At 35.8% G+C, this 24715-nt stretch overlaps 1 long non-coding RNA gene across 1 annotated transcript; it reads right to left on the bottom strand.

Moving 5' to 3' along the window:
* Positions 1–16022: 16022 nt before the first annotated feature.
* Positions 16023–20861, bottom strand: LOC149261190 (uncharacterized). The gene is made up of 4 exons (XR_016248405.1): positions 19942–20861; positions 19574–19774; positions 16449–16666; positions 16023–16322 (listed from the first exon to the last, which is right to left on the bottom strand). It is a non-coding gene; the product is annotated as an uncharacterized LOC149261190 (long non-coding RNA).
* Between the last annotated feature and the right edge of the window lie 3854 nt (positions 20862–24715).

Genomic DNA, 24715 nt, shown 5'->3' on the forward strand with positions numbered 1-24715 from the left:
CTGTTGGGGATATTTTTGGCATGGTCCTATGAATAAAACACGTTCAGCCAAGTGCGTGATTTTGTCAGAGAACTAGGAGCACTGGAATGGGATGTTTTTTGGCCGGGCACAGTGAACAGTATTCGAATCGGCCCACTACAGGATTAGGCAAAGCAAGTGGAGAATTGGAACGAATCACAGTCACAAAGGATTGGGTTTGGAGAGCCCAACTGATCGAACTAGGTGGGTTGACTACACAACACTCTGAACATAAATAAAATGGTGAAAAATGCATACTTGGGCTAACAGTTGGAATTTAGGCGCGATTGTGGAAATTAATAGATCGCGTGCAGATTGATAACGCATCGGAACTGCCCCCATTATAATCAGTCCGACTAGGCTACAATGATGGACAACCACATCCCTCTACCTTCATCCATGGAGGTGGAACCACTGATTGACATCACAGTGCAAGCGGAAGAACAATATTTCCATTCCAAAATGCCCTCCCGAACCATTACTCAACAAATTAAGAGACCTGAACACAACATGTCCCATGGCACTGACAAAAAGAAAAACAGGTCTATCAAAGTGGCCTGACAACTACGTAGACTAGTCCTAGATGCCGATGGACATTAGGAGGAATCAATAAAATTAAAATCTATGACATTGGTTGGCCGATGGGTATAATGCAACTTGAACGAGGCATAGATGGGAAAATGGATGGACACATGGTGGCTTCCCAAAATAAATTACCGGCCTCACATCAACACACTTTAGAATGGCTGGTTTGCATTCAATTTCATATCTCTGAAGGATGCAACCCAAATACCAAAAATTTCGTGGGTAAGTGGGCAGGGATACTTAACATTTCAAAGGTGGACTTTCAGATTTGATCCAGTGATAGAAAAACCAAGAAGGATTTGGATGAAGCTCCCGGGCTTGCCCCTGGAATTATGGACCAATAAGGCAATACCGGATATTACAAATACCATTGGAAATCTCTACTACTTAGATGATAGATGCCTAGGGGATAAGAACAAGCATACAACACGGGTTCTCATTGAAAACGATTTTACAGGGGGGGGCTTCCAGAATGCATTGACTTATACTAGGGGCCATGCTCACAAAAGAAAATCATTGATTTCTGGGCAGTGCCCTTCACATGCCTCCGCTGTCATGGGACGAGACACCTAATGTATGACTTTCCAGATCGATATGGCCAAAATTCCTGCTCACAACTGGATATTGTTGATGGAAGGCGAGACAATTTCAAAGCAAACAATACCATAATTCATGAAAACACAGGTTATCTCACACCACCCTCCATCATCCAAATCCCAAGCTCAAACCAACTATCATGACCTGAACTGGACCTCCATGTGGCCTAACATTCTTGTCCACTTGAATCCTCTACCCCAACGTTCCACTCATTGGATGTTATTCATTGCCCCGCACTCCATTAATCTGGTTATCAAATCCTCATCTCACTCCATTACTCGGCCACTGTCATCACTTCTTAACCATAAGCCCATATCTGCTGCTCCTTCGATCACTCCCCTATCATCTGTTGAACTGGACTTCTATTCCCTAATCAAATTTGGGGCCCCATCTAAGCGTACATTTACCCCATTCTCCAGAGACATGGAGTTAGAAGTCCTACATCGACAGAAACTATTCACCATGGAGCCTCTTACCATTAAAAGATATTTCTTTAAAAATGATAACACTCCTCCATGCCCAGCTAAGTGGAAAGTGTCACAACCAAGAGAAAATCCAAGAGATATAAAAGGGTCTCCGCCTATTCCCTTGCTCCCACCAACCTTATAAACCACTTCTCAGAATCCTCCATTGTTGAGGCACTCATTGCTCCCGCCACCTTCTGGGTTGGTCATCAGGTTGTAAATCTCCTCAAATCTCAGGTCCTTAAAGTTGAGCCACCAAAATTCAACCTTCAGTAATGACTATCTTATCCCTGAATTTTTTAGGGTTGGGATCGACACCCAAAAGACAATCAATTTAGACACATAATTGACATTAACAAACCAGGGATTGTGCTACTTCAATAGGCTATGACCTACAAATAGAAAACTTGGGGATATCTCTCCAAAATCTGTCCAAATTGGAACATTTGTGCTACTGACGCATCAGGCTTATCTGGGGGTCTCGCGATAATGTGGAATCCTTACATATTCAGCTTCAAAGCATACAACACCTTTGTTGGACTCATTATCACTGGAGTAGACGTGGCACCAAACCACATTTCCGCATCATCAACAATTATGCTCCATTTGAACACAGAAGGGACTTCTCGTACAAGGCCGACCAAAGTAGACTCCTCGACGTTAGTTCTATAATCTTGGCAAGGGACCTTAATCTCATCACTAGGCCAACCAAACAATGGGGATAAATGAGCAGACTTGATCCATTGGAGGACTACTTTCATGTTTTCTTTAAAGATAAAGGACTCACGGACATCTCTCCCAATCCTATTGGACCGACCTGGCATAATGGACATTCTGGTATTCAAGGCATTGCAAAACGAGTTTATTGTTTTTTATTGCACGAATATACAATCAACAGGCTTATGGGTCTCACATCCACCATTATTCACACTAAGATCTCTGATCATTTCCCCATTTTGCTACATTGGACGGAAATACATCAAAATAGGGCTCCATCATTCAAATTTAATCAATTTTGGCTTAAAGAGGCGAGCTACACAAAATTGGTCAAATTTGTCTGAAAAATGACTATAATGGACCCAAAGGATAGACAAATGGATGGAATTAATCATGAACCTTGTAGGCTAAAAGAAGCCACAAAAACATGGGTAGGAAACAAGAACAAGATGTTGATTAAGGAACTGATAAATATAGATGAAAAATTAAGACCATGGAGGACCCCAATGATCCCAACTTCTCTGCTACTCGTAAATCAAAGATCCTATAGTTGGAAGGACGCAAATCACAAATCCTCCTTAGATAGGCCGAAGCTGTACAACAAAAAAGTATCATTATGTGCATACAAGATGGGCACAAAAACAGTTAATTTTTCCATAAGTAGCTTTTTGGCAGTCGAAAAAAAATTAATATCTGGAGCATTAACTCAACCTCTAAAGACCATCTAAAAGACTAGAAAGATATTGAGGGGGCAGCACACAAATATTTTAGTGAAACCTACCAAGCATGGGATGAGGTTCCCTTCAACAAACTGGAAAAATGTGATTTATATCCCACAACCACTAACATGGAAGCTTTAGAACATATGGAATGCACGGTCACAAAGGACGAAGTCATCTCTGTTCTAAAAAGTTTGGGCAAAGGGAAAAGTCTCAGACTTGATTGAAGGACAATAGAGATATTCCTACACTTTCAAGACATCATGATAGATGGGCTCACTGATATGGTGGAAGATTCCAGAATCCATGGATGGGTTTCTACTGCCACCAATGCCACTTTCATCACACTAATCCCGAAGATAGATAAGCCTATCTCATTTTCTGATTTCCACCCTCTATCATTGTGCAACACCACCTACAAACTTATATCCAAAATTATTGGCAACCGCCTCAAACCCTTCCTGTCTTCATATATCACTACTGAATGATTTGGCTTCCTCAAACATTGTCAAATCCACGATGTGGTTTCTATAGCACAAGAAAGTCTCCATTCCATCAAATCCCACAATTTAGATGTCTGCCTCGTGAAAATCAGTCTGATCAAAGCATTTGACTACATGGATTGGGAACTAATTTGGATGACCCTACGAAAGATTGGCTTTGGCTCCACCATGACTGTCTGGGTCCAATCCTGCATTAAATATGCCTCATTTTCCATATTGATAATTGGCCTTCCCACTAATTTCTTTTCGATCTCTCGTGGCCTTCACAAGGGATGTGCCCTGTCTGCTCACAACAACGGGCTAATCTCTAGGTATTTGATCAATTGCCTCGGTCCACATCACCCATTTACTCTTCATGGATGATCTTCTAACTATCTTGGTACACATCACCCACTTACTCTTCAAGGATGAATTTTTACTATGGGGAAAATAGACGCACTAGAATGGCACCACATTTTCGAGATACTACATGACTTTGGGACCACATCTGGGCTTCTCATGAATAAGTCTAAATCTCTATTCATATCCAGTGACTTGGAGGCAGATTCATCCACGGACATAACAAATCGCTTTGGTGTCACTACTGTACACTTGGACAAGGGATTCACATACCTTAGATTCAAATTGAAGTTGATGGGCTACAAGATCATGGATTGGGACTGGTTATTCAGTGATGAGCCTCATCATTGGGTAATTATATGGGCCTTAATTGGCCTTAATTCACCTCCTAGCTTAGTCAAACTAACTATTCTCACAATTTATTACATACTTTTGATTATATTTTGTTTATGAGATGAGTTAGAGTTGGATATTTTGCTTTGTGGTCTAATGTGCATGTAATGCAGGAATAAAGGATAAAAGCAAGGAACTGTGGCAAAGACCTTGGTCAAAACTTGAATGGGACAAGGCAGAGGAATTATAGGAGGCAAATCCTCCTCATTTACTACCCCTCCATTCGAATATTCCTCCATGAGCTCGGAGTGCAAACAACCAAATCATGAGGACTAAAAGACAGCCGAGCAAATGAAAGTGACAAAAACCAGTTTATCTTAAGTGGGGAGTCAAGCCTCCCTAATGGGAGGGAAGTCGTTGGATACTTCAGATGTATACGTAGAGAGGCTTAGGACCTCAGTAGGATTTGAATTCTTATTGTAAAACTCTACTTTATTTCTGAGCTACAAGACTTGTGACAGTTTGTTATGTAATCCATGATTTTTCTAATAAAAATGAGTTTTGTTTTGAGCTAGCACTGAGTTAACTCAGAGGGCTGAAGTTCTTGGGCTAGGGCCCAACCCAAGCAGCCAAAGTTCCTCTTTATTATACATGTATGCTAGCATATATTTCTGGTTTTGTTCATTTGCTTAAGTAGCTTCCTAGTTTTCTGTTCATTTGCTTAAGTAACTGCATTTCCATTACAACAATATAGCATAGCTTCCTGGTTTTCTGTTCATTTGCTTAAGTAGCATCATTCCCATTACAGTAGTGTAGAGTAGATCGGTTATGCTTTAGTTTACTTCCATTTGTGTTTTTTTTCAATTAGCAAGTTAGCTAGGAGAAGAAAATCACCATAAGGTTGTCTGCAAGTGTTTCGGCCTCACCTCCTCCCTTTGGGACCATGACTTGAGGAAGAGACCCTTCAGCAATCCCAAAAACACAGGTTTCTAGTTCTCGCATGAGCTTTGGAGTTTGTTGTTTGATGCAGTTACTTGTTTCATTTCATTATCATCATTTTCCCTCACTCTTGGTCCACCCTCACCCTCACTGGTTTTCCTGTCGTTTTCATTTGAAACCTCCTTCAGCACATTCTTCATGCATCGTTTCCTCATCGTCTGATCCAAAACAAACCTGACCAATCACCGTCCGATTCATTAGTTTACCCAATGGCCATCGCATGTGAAGTCTTCCACCTACTTTATGCGCTCTAATCTCCACCATTGATCTGTCTCTTGATCCAACAACTATCACATCACCTCAATACTTTATGCGCCCCAATCTCCACCGTTGATCTGTCTAGCTTGATCCGATGGCTATCACGCAATCTCGCGCAGATTCTTGCATGACCACAAGGATTAGTTGTATGTATAAATGTTGCTTTTTTCTTTGATACCTTAACTTTTTAGAATGTGACTTCATATGACTTCATATTGTCTGAAAACAATCTCTTATGCTTTTTAGAGATGTAATTCTATGTTAATTTTATGTTCCATAATCATAATGGTGGGATGAGGGTTTTTGGAAATTTGACACTCAAGAATAATTGTTGTTTAACTCTATCTAAATTTTACCTTTATGCTTCTTAACTATACTAAATGGAGATACAATATTCATTCCATGAAAAATAAATAAATAAAAATAAAAATAAATCAATAATCAACCTCACAAGCTCACTACAGTCAACAACATGTCAATCATACACCAATTAATCTTACCAATTGTACACTGATTTTTAGTGACCAATACCTCATTTGAAGATATTTATTTACTCTTTATTTAAGATATTTATTTACATTTTATTTAAGATATTTTTATCCAACTAAACTTTATGCTAATTACATATTTCTAGGAGAATATGTCATTGCTATAAAATTTATATTTATGTATTTTATAAAATTTATATTTATATATCTTTTAATATTAAATTTTATTGAATTTTAAATCATTTTTTAAATTTAATTTAGAAATTAATTTAAAATTCATTTTAATCTCTTTTAAAAGAGTTCTTTACAAAGGTAATTTTTGTATGAAAACTTAATTTGTTCTTCTCATCATTCGAAATTCAATCGGAGGAAGAAAAGAAGAGGGGCACTTCTCTCCCATTCGTAGTAGAAACCAAAAGAAAAGGAGAAATGTTCTTTGCAAACATAAAATTTCTCAACAAAATTCATTTTGATGTGAAAAACATGTTTCACTTACGCAAACATTTAAGCATAAGCAAACAAACAAACATTTAAGGCGTAGAGACCAACAACTTTTTTTTTAAATTGCAGAGCAGACCAATGTTTGAAATTGGCGATGAGTTTAGTTTCCAACTGCCCCTAAACTAAATACAACACACTGAAGCATCAATTTAAAGTTTGAATGTTTAATTTGACGGTATCCAGAATATCAGTTGTGGTTCTAAACATGGCCTTTGTTTCTCTAAAGTATCTGTGCACAAGTTGATGCAAATCCTCCTTCCCTTCATCAGAGATGTCAAGAAACTCCTCCATCTCTCTCGCTGGATCGTTCATGTCCATCCATCCTTCCATGGGTCTTTAGTACCACAAAATATTTGTTTCTTTGAAAGAGTTAAACGCACAATAAATCAAATCTCATGTCTTAAACTGAAGGGGTGAGTAGTAGCATTTAAATAAAGAGGAGGTGTGTTGATGTGTAATCTGTTATGCGAATTGTGTCGATGCATTCATACGTTTCTCATTATCATTTTTATAGAAACTCTTTAATGCCCAATTACAAACTCATTCAATCAGTTATGTAGTCATATGGGCCTGGTCGACCATGCTAGGGGGAATTTTACCGGGTTTTAATGTTTTTTTAAGAAAAGCAACCATTTCAAATTTTATGTTCATGGAATCATCACGTCCTTTTGTTGTAGCACAATTAATGAATATTTTTTAAATATATGAGAAAGAGAGTTAGTTGTGGAAGACCCAGACCTTATAAAAGCTGATCAACAAAATTCGTAGTTGGGATGTTTTTTCTGTGTTCCAATCCAGCCTTGCAACCTCTCTCTCGGTCTTCCATGTTACAACTACATCATTGCATTTGTAAAACGAACACCAGTCGAATGCCTCCAAGCAAGTCTTCAAACATGCTTCCAAGCAATTGCTTCTTCAACCAAGAAGCACTCAACACTAATGGCGGCCCACCAAGAAAGGATGAGTGCTCAAGAAGGCGACAAATGGTGGCTCAACTTACTCAACAGGGCGGATCAACTACCCACTCTGATACCATTGTAAAACAATCAAATTGGAAACCAAACAAATGTATATTATATTGATCTCAAAGAATTATGTACATGATGTACATATAAATATATATAGGAAACAAGGAATTGGGACCATTGATAGATGGGAATGGAGACTGCGATGGCAGAAACCCTGGTTCGAAGCGGCACGAGGAAGGGGTTCACAGGCATAGGAACTGACAGTGCCTCCTTGACAGACCCCATAGGCATGACCCCAGACAAGTCGATCTTCCAGAGAGCCCCAACAAAGGACCTTGGGAAAACCCTCGGCAGAGTCTGATTGACTGTACGCAACCTGTCCAGGGCAAGGTTCTGCCATCTAATGTCTACGATGCCCGATCTGGCCATGGGCAAGGCGAGTTCATTTTTGTTGGGCTTATCCGGATCAGCCCCAAAGCTGCCCACCCCACCGACCTTGTAAAAACCGTCTCTGCCTCCTGTATGCACAGGACTACAAACGTTAAGGAGATCGGCCAGGAGAATAGACCAGATCGGAGTGTCCAGACCCCTGGGGCAGATGTGAGGAAAGAGGAAATAATGTTCGAGGACGAAGCCAAAGCAAGTAGACCTCAAGGCAACGTATCTGCGGTAAGGGTATTTCATTTCTTTACTTATCCTCCCTTTATACCAGATCTAGTACAAGAGGCGTCTGCAGGGCCGATTTACAAAGCTGGATCGGGCATCCTGACCACGGAAGGAGGTCAGACACTCAAATCCGCCATGATGCCCAATAAGCAGAACAGTCCACACCAAACCCAACTCTGGATGCCAATTAACAAAAAGTCTCCTTCAGATCGGGCTCAAATTCGACAGATTGGCCAAGATCTTGTAGGTCTGACACCCCAGATGGAAAATCGCAATGGCAGATCTGCTCCCGGAATCACAAGAAGCCCTGCCACTGGGTCTAGGCTCTTCTTAGACTCCTTTCAAATCCAAACTTCTCGGCCTTCAGGTAAAACCATCCTGCACTGGGTCAGTTCTTCAAATCCGGTGCTGGATTTCAAACTGGATCTAGAACGACGGATTGGGATCCCTTCAGGCCTTCAGAGACTTCTCTTTCAAGGCAAGCAACTTGAAGACCTTCTTCCCCTCTCTTCTTATAGCATTCCAAGAACAACTCTTTGGTGGTAACCCTTCGTCTGAGAGGAGGCACAACGGGACAGTCATCCTTTGCTCCTCCTTTCTCATACAAAGATGCAGTACACTCTGAGAACCCCAAACCCCCGGAGATCCTTAAATCTAGGCCCTTTTTGGTTGATAAGATAGATGAAGTTCCCTCTGTTGAAATCACCCATGATGATGTTGCAACTCAACTTCAAGAATTTGCAGAAAGAGCCATCATTTGCAGATTTAATGGACTGTGGCCACGATCTCAAGATCTCTATGCATGGATCCATGCAAACTGGACTCATCATTGTAAGATCAATTTCTGTTCGAAAGGTTACTTCATTGTTCTATTTGACAACAGTAAGCATTATAAAAATCCTTTAGAAGAAGGCCCTTGGTTCATGGGAACTGCAGGGCTCTTCTTGACTCCTTGGTTCCTAGATTTTGATCTAGCAACTGCAGTCATTACCAAGACACCTGTATGGATCATGCTTCCAAATTTACCTCCCCACTTATGGCATAATATTGTATATAGAGCCATAGGCAACACCTTGGGCAGTTTCATTAGGGGAGATTTCTGGAGGGAAACCAAAGGTCTCCACACATATGCCAGAATATGTGTGGAGCTGGATTTAAGCAAAGGACTTCCAGATCAAATCATTCTCAAGATCAATGACTTTGTTTGGACCCAGAATATGGATTATGAAAACACTGCCTTCCGCTGCCGCCACTGTCACCTAACAGGGCACCTGCAGAATTCTTGCCCATCGCTGCCTGCAAAATCGAAAAAGGGCAACTTTGCAAAGACCGAACCCAAACGTTGGACCCCTTGTCCTTTGCCGCCAACAGTGAGTTCTGATTCCTCAAGCTCGGAAGATGAGGAGAGCGATGCAAAACCGGACCAGGCGCCCCAGACGATGGATCCATCCACTGATACTCCTGCGCACACCACTGTCACAACAATCTCCCAGAAACACGTCCATGAGACCTCCTCTTCTGAATCAGATAAGGAAATCCCCCTGTTGGAGAACTCCAATCTTCAAGTTGTTTTAGCTCATACTCCCCAGGATGGTTGGATAAAAGTCAATAGAAAGAAAGGGAAAAAACATCGTGTTGAGAATTCTGCCCCTGTGGGGTAAATGTCAGTTTTTGCTCTCAAGTTAATTGTTGTAGCTCCGTGATTGGTTCACCCCTCCTCCGGGACCGAGGTTGATAGTTTCATCATTTCCGGTCGGCCGGTTTCTTGTCACTCTTGATTGTACTATATTTTACTTAATAGAAATAATTTAATTTTACATATATATATATATATATATATATATATATATATATATATATATATATATATATATATATATATATATATATAGGAAACAACTGAATTAGCTCCAAAGTCTTTTTGGAATTCAAGGAAAAACAAAGAAAAAGATGTAAAGAGGGTATTATGCATTGTGATAAGAAACGAAGTGAAAAAGATGTAAAGAGGGGATTATGTATTGTGATAAGAAACGAAGTGATTCGTAGATAAATTGTAGAAGAGAAAGACCTATGGTTTATATGGAAAAAATAAATGTGAAACTCCGTGTAGAAGCAAAGGGATCATACCATCACCTCTCAATGTACTATTAAGGGCATTATTCATCTCTTGAAACAATGTAACTACTTTATCTCTATTTAATAGTCCTCATTGTTGTTCAACTAAAAGAATCTCTTTTGCACAAGATTTCAAAAAGAAGACAATGTTGTTCATGGGGCAACTCAGATTGTTAGACCTGTGACAACATAGACAAGAAGAAATACTCAGCAACAAGGCACGGTTAGATAGCCTCCAAGATCTCGTCATATATAGATTGTTGTAGAGACTTGGTGAAGGGATGGACAAAAATTAAGAGGAAACTACAAAAAATTGTTAGCTAAATGAATATTAGATGGAAAGGAGGAACCAAAATTTTCCAAAAGGAAGAAGGATAAGAGTTTTGAAGGGTAATAATTTTAGCGCTAACTTCCTGTGTGAATAATCTGAAGCCTAAAATGACGATGGTGTGGATATAGAAGAATTTTTTCCCATCCATATAATCAAAACTAAAGATGAATAACCTTATCTACACTCTTAGACTCTCAGCATGTGAAAGGAGAGCAAACAGGGGCTCATAGAGTTTCCCAATTTTTGGAACAATGAAATACAAAGTATTCAGAATAAGCAACTCAGTGACACTGACATATGATTTTATGCTATGTTCATTAAGACGGAAATTAAACATGAATTCTGATACTTGACAAGAATCCCATTGCCATCGAATACAATCAAATATATTAATTATAATTATTAATATTTTTTTTTGTTTGGTACCGATTCGTCCTACTTATTTAAAAGGACGAAGGTACTTAATGATAGTTTACATGGATCCTTATATTTATTTAAAAGGTCAAATTTCTATGGATAGGTATTAAACGATAAATGAAAGCTACTTATTTGTTAAATCTTAGTTATTAAATCATAGTGTTAGGTGGTTTGAAAAAAAATGTTTTTAATTATTTTCCAAGGAGGGGCTCTCTTGCTTTAGAGATGTTAAAATGCAATTCTAGCCGAAGAGGTGGATTAGATATGTTATAAAGTAATTTTGGCTTTAGAGAAGTTATGATGTAATTGTAATTTTGGTGAAGAGAGATGGTTTTAGATATGTTATAATTTTATTTTGGTTTAGTATAGTAAAAATGTAATGTGATGTCGAAATATAATGTTTAATATTTTGGTTAATTAATGTAATATAATGTAAATATTTTAATTTTTGTCAAAATAAAAATAAAAATAATAATTTTATAAAAATAAAATAATAATAAAAATATAAACTAATGGTATCGACTCATAATATTAATGTGGAATATAGTTTATTTAAAAGGAAAATTAAACCAACCTAGATTTATTTATAATTTTGGATCTTTACCAAATATGGAGAGAAATTAAATCTTTTTTCCCTCTCAAACTTCTTCAAAAAAGAAAAGAAATTTAATCCCTCTCAACCCCTCTTGATATGCAAAGCTCTTTTCAATCTCAAACCACTTCAAAAATAGAAAAGAGATTTTGATCCTCCAAAATCTAAAATTAAAATTAATAAAAAAAATTACAAATCCCTTAAAAATCTATAATAATTCACACAATTTCTTTAAAATACTTGCACACAATTACAAACAACAAAGAAACTTATTAAAAAGTTAAATTTCATATATGATAAAATAAAAAGTTACTCTTCCGGAGATATTATTATATGGCAAAAATCAATATGTATCCATTTTCGAGTTATTAAGCATAAGATTACATAAAAATTGAATTTATATGTATTTTGCGAGGTATTTAGTATAATATTATGCATGTATTGAATATCTTGTGAGAACTTATAAAATTACAAATTATATTGAATATCTCGTGGGAACTCATAAAATTACAAACTTTCTAAATCTTCTGAAATCATAAATTTTTAAATATTAAAAAATATTTATGCATCATTAAAATGGGATCTTTAGAAATATTTACACACAATTACTTATAGCATATTCTGTCTTGTAATTTGATCAACACATTTCGAACCAACCATTGTGGTTTATCTTCAGAATAAGATGAAGAGACAGATGTCACAAACGGACTAAATAAGAAGAAACGACTGCTTTTTACTAGGGAGGGAGAATTATATTGTTTATTAATATATTTATTTATATATTTATAAAATATTATTATTATAATATAATTAAATGGCTATATTGACTTAAATTGTCTAAATAATAAATAATTAATAATAATTTATTCAATTTATCAATTCCTTCCCTAATTTATTTACCTATTATTTTTATTTTATTAATTAATTTTTTATGGATTTCTATTTATTTATTTATTTGTTTATAAAATATTATCATTATAATATTTATTTATTTATTTGTTTATAAAATATTATTATTATAATATAATGAAATGGTTATATTTAACTTATTTTATCTAAATAATTAATAATTTATTCAATTTATCCATTCTTTCCCTAATTTATTTACCTATTATTATTATTTAATTATTTATTTGATTAACAGAAATGAAAAATAAATAAATAAATAGAAATCAATCAATAATTAATTCACAAATAAAAGATAATTAATTTTATTTTTTTAATACATAGATATAAACACTGATAGTGAATGAAAAAATAAAATAAACTAGCAATTGTCCCAAAAGGTACAAAGAGAGGCCCATAGGATTATTAAATTGGAATTGTTGAATTTTTTTAGAAGGGATATTGGTTCAATCAGCCTGGTCGCCTACACTGCCACAACTCTTCCCGGTAAACCCTGAGAACGATTCTGCTTTTGTGAAAAATTAAAATTTGCACCAGTAAACATCACACATATACCTATACAGCTGGATTGTTGATTGATATCTTTGGACGTTGAATCATTTAAGGTAAATCTATTTGCTATTAAGCGTTTGTGAAAAAATGAAAATTTGCACCAGTAAGCATCACAAATATATACAGTTGGCTTGTTGATTCATACCTTTGGACATGCTCGATTAATGAATAATTTAGGGTATAATCTATTACGTAAGCAAAGGACCAAAGGGGGAAGGGGTGGGGTTTGTGTACTGGATCAAGCCTTTGAGATTCATGGGAGAAATGAAGGAAGAATCCCCATCCAAAACCTCCTCTGCAATCATCCACTGTACCCTCTCAGTTGGATGAAATTTGTCCCAGTAAACATATTCCTTGGGATCCTTGCAGATTGAGCACCCTGGATCCAACCCACAGCCTACATGGCCATTGTATGGACCATCTCCACAGAAAACCTGTTGACCCACCCCGTACCTCCTAGTCTTCGTCATCCAAAATGAGGTCTAGTCTGCAGCACCCTAGGCCGATGGCCTAGGCTGCCCTGGTTCGAGTCCTCCTGCCGACGGAACCCTCATCGCTCTCTTTTTCACATCCCCCTCAGGTGAGAAAGGATTCATAACCCTATATAATCTTATTAATGAATATTATTATATATAATATTATATTAATATTAAGGTTTAATCCTATTCATATTACCAAAAATAATTTAAGAGAGTCATAAACTAAGCAATATGGGGATTAACAAAAAAAATTAATTAATTAATCTATAAATAAATAAAAATAATTGTTTAGGAAGAAAGCGCAGGAATCTAGCATCTGTTGATACTCTAGCCATCATCTCTATTTAAATTAACAAGTCTTTTTTTTCAATTTCTAAGGCCTCTCTAAATTTATGATAATGAAAATGGTCAATCCTCGCAATGACCTTAGCCTCTTCAATGGAGATGTGATGATTGGTTTTTTCTGCATGCTCTACCAAAGCGGAGGAGCGAGACCTTCCATGCCTGATGTCGACAGCATGTTCACAAATCCTTTGGTTAATGGATCGACCGGTCTCACCAATATAAGGAGCTCGACAAGAACAGAGAATGATATAAACACCCTTCTAATCCTTGGGGTTAATCGGGTCCTTAACAAAATGAAGAGAACTTCATATAGTGTTAAGAGGTCTAAAAGAAGAATGAATCTTATGCTTCCTCAAGATCCGATTTTATCTGTGGTCCCTTGAATAAAGGGAAGATGAACACCGGAAGACCAATCCTTGGGGTCAATCTTACTCTTAGGACCCTTTTTAGCATTTTGAAAAGCCTTAAGACCTTGAGACCTACTATAACCATTCTTATTAAAAACTTCCAGGAGGTCAATTTTTTCATCTTCAAGGTGATTTTCCTCATAAACTTGCAACGCCCGCCGAAGTAGCTAAGGTGTTGAGAACGTCTATCTTTTGAGCACGAAAATGATGGGAGCTAGCATGGACTTAAATTGAATTTACTTATTTTAGAGAGATGTTACAATGTTTAATATTTTGACTTAGTCAAATTAAAATTAAAATATAAAATATAAAATTTTCCAACCCATGGTTTTTCCTTATTATATTTTTAATCTATGGTTTTTTCCCATGGTATTTTTCTCTAATGTGAGTTATTTAAAGGTTAATATTTAAACTAATCTAAATTCATTTTAACTCTACATCTACCAAATGCCAAAAAAAATCAAATCTCTTTTCACTCTTAAAAAATCAATACCTCAAAAAAAAAAATCCCTCTTAACACATAATAAACTTACAACTAAAAATAAATCTAAACTAATTTTTAAATTTAAAATTTAAAATTTATATTTCAATTAAATCATAAAAATAAATTAATAATACATTGCATTTAAAATAAAAATAAAAATAAAAATCCTCAAAAATCTTTGCTTTTCTGAGCTTTTTTCTTTCTATCTTTGATTTTTATGATCTTTTTCGTGCTTTCTTGATTTTTTTTGCATAGAACTTTTTTTGAGCTTTTGTGCTTTCTTGACTTTCCGTGCTTTTTTTATTTTCCATTGTTTTGTTTTCTGGTTCAGATCAACGGTTGAAAGTGTTTCATTTGATCTAACGGATCAAGTAAAAGTGTTGACGAAAAGTTGATGCATAGGAAAGGCCTATCGGCCTAAACATAAAACATAAAAATATTAAAAGCGAATAACATAATCATACCAAAAAATATATACTAAAAAATATAATACAATAACAAAAGGGATCAATAATAATAATAATAATAATAAAACAATTAAAATATATATGACAAAAATTGATAATGAATACATGAATTAAAATGAATAAAAAGAGAGGGTAATCTTGTCTAATGAAAATCAATAAAGGGAAGAATAAAGAGGAAAATAAAGGGGAAAAAAGGGTCAGAGGAAATAAAATGAATACTTTTTATTCGTTTGGAGTTGTTTTTAATGCTATTTTTTGGAAGTTTGGGTTTTTCCCGTCTAATTTCTCTAAAATCCAACAAGAATTTATTGAAATCACAAACTTGATAAGTAACCCTTGCACAATAGAAGTGCCATCTATTTTTAAATGATACAAATAAAGATTTCACCTCAGTTTTTTTCTACCAAATTCCAGTACCAAAAAATCCAAAAAATCACACTAAAAACATCTTCAATTAATTTCATATCAACCAATTTAATTTAATATTTTAATATTAAAATTCATAAAACAGAGTGGCAGGAAGGAAACACAACGGACTAAATTATAATTATAAACACGCTGATTCGATTCATCCTACGAAGATTACTTAGGGTAGTAAAAAAAAATTAATTTAATATGCAGGAGGTTTAATGAAAAATATAATTTAATATAAACATATTTAAATTTGGTAAATGATAGCCAAATTTAAATACAGTTGTGCGCACCTATAAATTTAATTTAATATAAGCAGGGTTAAAATGGGTTAATAAAAACTAAATTAAATACATCTTTGCGTACTCATAGTTGTAACTTCGGGTAGGGTTTGAGCAGGGGCAACATTAGCCAAAATAGAACAGAGCTCACGGCTATGACTGCAGGAGAAAAGAACAGAGCTCGAAAGGCCCAGAGGCCCAGACCACTTAATGATTTATCAGTGAAGGAGAAAGATAACGAGGGATTGGATAGCAATGTGATTAATATAATGTATTGTCCGCCAAGGAATTCTAAGAGCAGCTGGCAGTGTGCAGAGCAGGAGTACTCGTTTCTGTTGGTTCAGTTCTGGGAATGGTTTGTTGGACACATGCGGAGCCATCTTCAAGAATTGCACAAACATGAAGCACAAGACGAACGAGAAGAAAGAAGTTAGAATGAGGCTAAGAGATTGAGATTGATCACCCAATTCAAGCAGATTTGATAAAAAGACAAAGATCCCACAGACCAAGAAGACGGAACAAGGAAAATCCCAGAGGAAAATGATATGGCAATGTGCCCTTTTATGCTTGCACGTGGAGTAAACACTGCTAAAAACACAGCAATTGAGGTTGGGGGCCGAGGATCCTAGATCTGATGACCTCAAGCTTTCCAATAATGGTTCCGAGCTCGACCTCAAGTTTCTCAATAATGGTTCCAAGCTTCCAAAATGCATCAAGAAGAAGCCTGAAATTAAGGAAATTGATGAAGATGGTAGTTTTAGGACGACGAACCTAAAAAGGCCATATTACAAGTGCACCCACATGCAATAAGTTTTTCATTCTTATTACGCAAAGCAAGACAGAGTAAATCAGAGCAGAACATGCAGTTAAAGTTTTTCGCTGTTGTTAAGCAAAGGAAGACAGAGTAAATCAGAGCAGAAGATGGACTTAAACTTACAGAGGAAGCAAATTAAATAAACCGGAGGGATTACAGAGGAAGCAAATTAAATGATCCGGAGGGATTAACAGATAAACGAGGGTAAACAGAGGCTAATTATTAAGAAATGCACTAACTAAATTAGAGTTAATTTAATGGAAGAATACCAGTCATTCCTAAGGAAGGCGACTTATACTAAAACAGTTCGCTTAAAGGTAAAGACTTATTGAATGATGATTCAGTATGGTTAATAGAAAATCAAATATGTTAAAACACCGAAAAATTGGGTTAGAAGCTATATTTATTAAACCTGGTTAATAACTGAGAGGAAAAGAGCTGGAGCCATCTCAGAATACTTGAAGTTATACATTGGAATAAGGATTGAACCGAGATAGAGCCATCTCTACATACCTGGAATTGTACACTGGAACAGGGTTTGGATAATAGCAACAAGAAATAAAACGAAGTTCACATGGCGGTTTCCTATAGTAATAACAAATAAAACAGAGTTCAAATGGCGATTGCTATCTTCATCACGCGAAAGGAAATTTCAATAGATAAGGAAAGAAAGTAGATAATAAAGAAATTGCTTCTCATAACAGTGATCAGATGAAATAATAACTAACAACAAATAAAACAGAGTTCAAATGGCGGTTGCTATCTTCATCACAAGGAAATTTCAATGCATAAAGAAAGAAAGAAAGTACATAATAAAGAAAACATAATAAAGAAATTGCTTCTCATATCAGAGGTCAGATGAAATAATAATATGTACCTGAATGTCAAAAACCTTAAGTAACTCCTAAGGATGAACCAAATCAAACTTCCCTGCCCTCCGAAGTTGTTTCTCCAAAGAGTGATAGCAATAGAAGTTGTTTTCTCCAAAGAATGATAGCAAATGAGTTGTTTCTTCCTCTCTCACATTACTCAAAAACGCAGACAGACTCAAACACCATACCACACAGAGACATCCATAACACTTAGAGATAGCCAACCTTGCAAACGCCATACCACACAGAGACATCCATAACACTCAGAGATAGCCAACCTTGCAAACACCATACCACACAAAGACAGCCATCCTCACATAAATAATAGGCCATGTATAGAGGAAGGACACCATACCACACAGAGACAGCCAACCCGGTAGAAATAGATAAAGGCGGGAGGAGGAGACATGTTTGAAATTCTGTCAGATTGAATATATAAATATATATATAAAGTTTCTCTCAACAGATACTTGAACCACCCATTACAGCTGAGACCAACGGCTTAGCTTATCTTATTCTGCAACAGCCAACCCCGCAGACAAAGCAGGCCATAGATAAAGGAGGGAGGAGGAGACATATTTTTGAAATTCTGTGAGATTGAATGTATATATATATAGACTTTCGTTCAACGGATACGGATATTTAAACAATATCCTTACAAAAGAATGGTTAGACAGAAAATGAGATGCTAATAGATACTTCACATGAGAAATGAAATAAAGTGAAGATGGCATTGTTTATTTTAGGAATTGCTAATCTGTTTGAGTGTTTCAAATATTATTCTAGGGAATCAGAGTGAACTTAAAGGAAAATCAATAGGGGTTTATGCATTGTGATTAGAAACATAGTAATTTGGAGATAAATTGTAGAAGAAAAAGATCTATTATTTATATGGAAAACTACACGTGCAACTCCGAGTAAAAAGCTAAGGGCTCATAGTATCAGCTCTCAGCGTACTATTCTGGGCATTATTCTTCGCTTAAAATCGATGTAACTAATTCGTTTAATAATCCCGATTGTTGTTCAGCTATCGAAATCTCTTTTGTACAAGAGTTCAATAAGAAGCTACTGTTGCTCTTGGGGCAACTCAGACTGTTATACCATGGAGAAGAAGAAATATTCAGTGGCAAAGCAGGGTTAGATAGCCTCCAAGATCTCTTGCTATACAGATTGTTGTGGAGACTTTGTGAAGAGATGGAGAAACATTAGCAGAAAACTATCAAAAATAGTTAAATAGATGAATAGCACATGAAGAGATGGAGAAACAGTGATATATCTCAGTGTACAGAAACCAGAGTTTCAGGAATTAACTGCAGATGTGTCTGAGTAGGTTGAAACTCTAGAAGGCCAACTTAGTGTGTAAAGTCAAACACAAAATGAAAGATGAAGAAATACATTGTGGATAATCTGAAGCCGAAAATGACCATGGTGTGGATATAGAATAATTGTCCCATCCATATTAATAATAAAGGCTATAGATAAATAATCTTATCCAGCCTCTATCGCTCTTGTATTGAAGCATGTGAAAGGAGAGCAAACAGGAGCTCATACAGTTTCAACAAATTTTGGAACAACGAAATAATCAGCACATGATGAATTAAAAACAAGAACGCTTTAGTGAATCAGAGTATTCAAGGTAAGCAGCTTGGTGAGCCTGAGAGATGATTTTATGCAATGTTCCTTGAGACTGAAATTAAACATTTATTCTGATACTTGATAAACTTCGATTTGGTAGCAATTATATTGATAAAAATTTCATTTGTTGAGATGTATATTTAGAAAATATGTTGAGAAGGATTCTACTCGATTATGCTAAATTTTCAATTGAAAACACAGCAAGCAGAGAAAGTGGGGTTATTTTTATCTTAGATGGTCAGTCAAGCATGGGAACTCAAGTCATGTCTGAGATGGATCATCACCAAAGAACATGCATCACCCATCTCACCTCTCACATTCTTGAGGAGGCCTTGCTTTGCCCATTGAGATGGAAGACTCACCAAGACCCAAATGACTGATCACCTCGATTAATTTTTATGCCCATGACCACCAGTAAGGTCTTCACCTGAAACACTTTTTCCATTTTCCTTTTCTACATCCCCGTACCAGCAAGGTCTATCAGGCTTTGTTAAATATGTGGTGACATTTTCTGGATCATCAAGAATATCTATTATTAGATTCCATAATTCAGTAATTTTCACAGAATAAAAGTTGTGTGAAAGAAATGAATTCCACTTGACACAAACAAATTAACTAAAAGGAGGCAACACATACCAAAAACAGAAGTAATTAAAAGGAAGCAACACCAACACATACCCAGAACCAGCATTTGCTGTCAACCAAGCTTTAGCAGTTAGCCAGACCCAAACAACGTCTCTAACAAGCTATAATAATAATCACACTGCTGAGAAGTTTCTTCGTGGTTGTGATTATGGGCATTCCCTGCCTGCACAGCAGCAGGACGCGCAAGATTCATGTCTGACACCAATCTTTCTCTGGCAAGAATATTTCTTTGGCTTGTATAAGTGTTGTGGTCCATGCACAGAAGACATAAATAACCCTCTCATGTTGTGTCAAACTGCAAAACCCAAGATAGTATGAATTCAAAAAACAAAAGTTTCCACTAATAACCGAAAGAACTGAGAATGCAGAGTCAAATACATCAATTACGAGATAGAACAAATTCAAGGAACAGTGTCCACTAATAACCGAAAGAGCTGAGAATATAAAGAGTCAAATACATCCATTACAGTAACTCAAGGAAGTGCCTAAGACATATCCAAGAGAAAAATGCGGAACGACAGCTACCAGAACATACAACAAATACAGCCCATGATGCAGATGCTAACAAACTTTTATATGTATATCAATTGGGTACTGTCAAGAACCATGGATTCTACCATGAATATCTAGAAATCCAGAATGCTAATTGGAATGCATGCATAAACAAGCAGATATAAGATGCAAGCAAGCAAATATATGGGCTACTAACCCAAAATGCAGAGTCAACTCTGAGATTCGGAAATCTAATAACTTGGCTTATTCGAAAACCAAAGTTTCAAAAAATTCAGGGAACATAAACTTGGCAATGTACTGGTGATTGCAAGCAAGTGTGACGAGCCTCGGAAAGTTCATAACTTGGATTATTAAAATACATTAGAACATAAACTCAAAAAATAAGGTAACACAAATTTGTTAAAATATTGGTCAGTGTCTGCAAGTGGGATAGATCTACTATCCCACTTGCAATATTTTATGTGGATTTTGTCCTATATTTGGTGGGATCTTTCGCGCAGTTTAATTGTGATGCTTTTTTGATTGATTGTCTTAAATTTGGTGGGTTTTTCTTCGAAGGGTAACTTTGAGTTGAGTGTAAAAAAATTCTGAGAACTATGAATGCATTCATATATAGAAAACAACGTTCTAAATAATAAAAAGGACAATCTTCTCAAACAATAAATTATCACATCTAAAAGATAAACATAAAAACGTCTCATAGTTATACTGCTATATCCTCACCGTGATAACGACTTATTACATGTTGCCACAGTAAAAAATCAGTAAGATTGTATTTTTGTTTACACAGTAGCTGCAAAGTGCAAAGTTGTCATTGTAGAAGTAAAGTGCAAAGTTGTCATTGTAGAATTAAAGTTTGTGCAAAGTTGTCAATGTAGGATTAAAGTTGAGTTCATAGTTTGGCAAGATTGAACATCTATCAGGTATTCACTGTTCAGGTTATCAGATTCGAAATATAGCATTTCTTATGCAGCTGTTTGAGAATGGATCAGAAGAAGAAATAAGTGAGAATGACGATAAGATTGGGATTGATCGAGATTGATCACCCAATTGGAAATTCAAATAGATTTGATAAAAAGACAAGATCCCAGAGACCAAGAAGAGGGAAAACGATATGTAATCCATGTTAATGAAAAAGGGCATGGCAATGTGCAGTAAACACAGCTCAAAACGCAGCATTCGAGGTTGGGGGCCGAGGATCCTCTAAAGCTTTACAATAAAAGAGGGCGGCGGTGAAACTAATGATCGCCGGTTTAAAACTGCGAGGGAACCCACAACTGGACTAAATTATAAACATGCTGATTAGCGACGTTAGTCAAACTAACAAGTGTGGATTGAAAAGGAAAAAAGTGGTTTAATTTGCAGGATGCAGGAGGTTTAATGAAAAATTAGTGTGGATTTAAATGGAAAAACATAATTTAATAGGGCGGGATGCAGGAGGTTTAATGAAAAAATAAATTTAAGATAAGCATACTTAAACTGGGTTAATAAAAAGCCAAGAAATTTAATAAAAGCATGGTTAAATTGCGTTTGAATAAAAACTAAATTAAAACATATCTGTGTGCGCCTAGAGGTAGGGTTTAACCAGCGGTAACATTAGCTAGAATAGTGGAGAGCTCAAGTCATGACTATAGGAGAAAAAGCGAGAGGCCCAGAGCTTCTAATGATTTATCAGTAAAGGAGAAAGAATATGAGGGATTGGACAGCAATGGGAGAATGTATTGTCCGCCAAGGAATTCTAAGAGCAGTTGGCAGTGTGCAGAGCGGTACTCTCATTTCTGTTCGGTTCTGGGTATGGTTTCATGGTCACATGACGGGTCACTCTAAACGCATCACGATAGGTCACGTCCATTTTCAAGAATCGCACACACATGAAGCACAAGACGAAAACGAGCAAAGAAGTGAGAATGACATTAAGATTGAGATTGATCGCTCAATTGGAAATTCATGCAGATTTGATAAAAAAAACAAAGGTCCCTCCAAGATATGCAAAACGATATGCAATCCACATTAATGAAAAAGGGCATGGCAATGTGCCCTTCAAGTGTTAATGAAAAAAGGCATGGCAATGTGCCCAGCATGCGTTAATGAAAAAGGGCATGGCAATGTGCCATGTAATGTTTGCAGGCGTAGTAAACCCCGCTCATAACCTAGCATTCCTGGTTGGGGATCGATGATCCTAGATCTAATGACCTCAAGCTTTCCAATAACGGTTCCCACCTTCCAATATGCATCAAGAAAAAGCCTCAATTAAAGGAAAATAATGAAGATGCTAGTCTTTATGATGACAAGGCTAAAGGCCATATTACAAGTACACACAACTGCAATAAATTTCTCATTCCTATTAAGTAAAGCAAGACGGAGTAGAGCAGAGCAGAACATGCAGTTGAACTTACAGAGGAAGCAAATTAATGAACCGAAAGTATTAACTGATAAACACAAGTTGAACAGGATTCTTAAATTAACTACGAAATATATTAATTAAATTAGTGTTCATCTAATGGAAGAACATCAGTCATTCAAAATACCAGTTATTGCTAAGAATTTAGGGTTAATCTGAAGGAAGAATACCAGTCATTCCCAAGGAACGCAACTTATACTAAATTAGTTCGGATAAACGAAAAACTTGATTTAATGAGGATGCAACACGGTTAATAGAAAATCAAATATGTTAAAACACCCAAAAATTGGGTTAGCGAAAAGCTATATATAAATTTAATTTAATGATGGTACAATACGGTTAATAGAAAATCAAATATGTTAAAACACCCAAAATTTGGGGTTAACGAGAAGCTATATTTAGTAAACCTAGTTAAATCACTGAGAGGAAAAGAGCTAGAGCGAGCTAGAGCCATCTCAGTATACCCGAAGTTGCACATTGAAATAGGGTTTGAACAAAGATGGAGCCATTTCTACATAACTGGAATTGTACATTGAAGCAGGGTTTGAACAATACCAACAACAAATTAAACAAAATTCAAATAGCAGTTACAACAATACCAGCAAATAAAACAGAGTTCAAGTGGCCATTGCTATTTTTATGAAAATGAATGAAATTTCAATGAAATTGTTTCCCATAACAGAAAACAAATGAAATAATAACAACACAAATAAACAGAGTTCCAATGGCAGTTGTCATCTTCAGAGCAGGGAAATTTTAAGAAAGTAAGTAGATAATAATCTCAATCTTATGAAATAATTATATGTACCTGAATGTAAGTCCAATTGCCCTGCCCTGCCTTGCCTTTGAAGATGTTTTCTCCCAGAAAAACAAAAAATGATACCAATAGAGTTGCGTCTTCCTCCTCTCTCGCATAAACCCACATGACTCAAAAACACAGACAGACTTAAACACCCTACCACACAGAGAACCAATCTCGCAGACATACTAAACCAAACACCATACCACACAGAGACAACCAACCTCGCAGACATAATAGACCATGGATAGAGAAAGCACACAGCCAACCCCGCAGACATAGCAGGCGATGAATAAAGGAGGGAGGAGGAGACATATGTTTGAAATTCTGTGAGATTGAATGTTTATATATATATATACTTTCTTACAACGGATACTTGTACCACCCATTACAGCTGAGACCAATTACCAACAGCTTATCAATTAACACATTCCTGCTTTTTTTCTCAATACTTTCTATTTAGGTTCATGCTTTCTTTTTTTTAAATACTCTCTATCGCCTTGACAATCACACCTCACTTCAATACTTTCTATTTTTTAAATACTCTCTATTGCCTTGACAAGCACACCCCACTTTTGATTCATCCTTTAGATTCTTGTTTTTTTGTCTCAAAACTTTCTATTATTCATGCGTTTTTTAATACTTTCTATTGCTTACTTTCTATTATTCATGAGTTTTTTAATACTTTCTATTGCTTTTTTCAATTTAGATTCTTTCCTTTTTTATACTTGTTATTGCTTTCTTAATTTAGCTTCAATGTTGACGGTACATTTTATTTTATTTTGGAGTAGATATTAGTTTTTTTTTCAATTATAATTAAATTGAAATTGTTTGAGTATAAAATTTGGTTGGTTTTTTTTAACTTTCATAAATTTGAAAAATAATTTCTTAATAATAGAAACAATTTAATAAGATGGAATGGAAATAGATTTAGTTAAGATTTTTAAATAAAAATTTACTAAATAAATTATATATGTAAATAATAATATTGTAGTAAAGATTTATAATAGCATATGGATTTTGAGTATTAGGGGGATCAAAAGGATTAGTTGTCTGTTGTTTTTTTCTTTGATGCCTTAGCCTTTTAGAATGTG

Source organism: Pinus tabuliformis, chromosome 6 (genome assembly GCF_031772625.1).
Source record: "Pinus tabuliformis cultivar Carrire ecotype Pingquan chromosome 6, CPIR1, whole genome shotgun sequence".
Taxonomy (NCBI): domain Eukaryota; kingdom Viridiplantae; phylum Streptophyta; class Pinopsida; order Pinales; family Pinaceae; genus Pinus; species Pinus tabuliformis.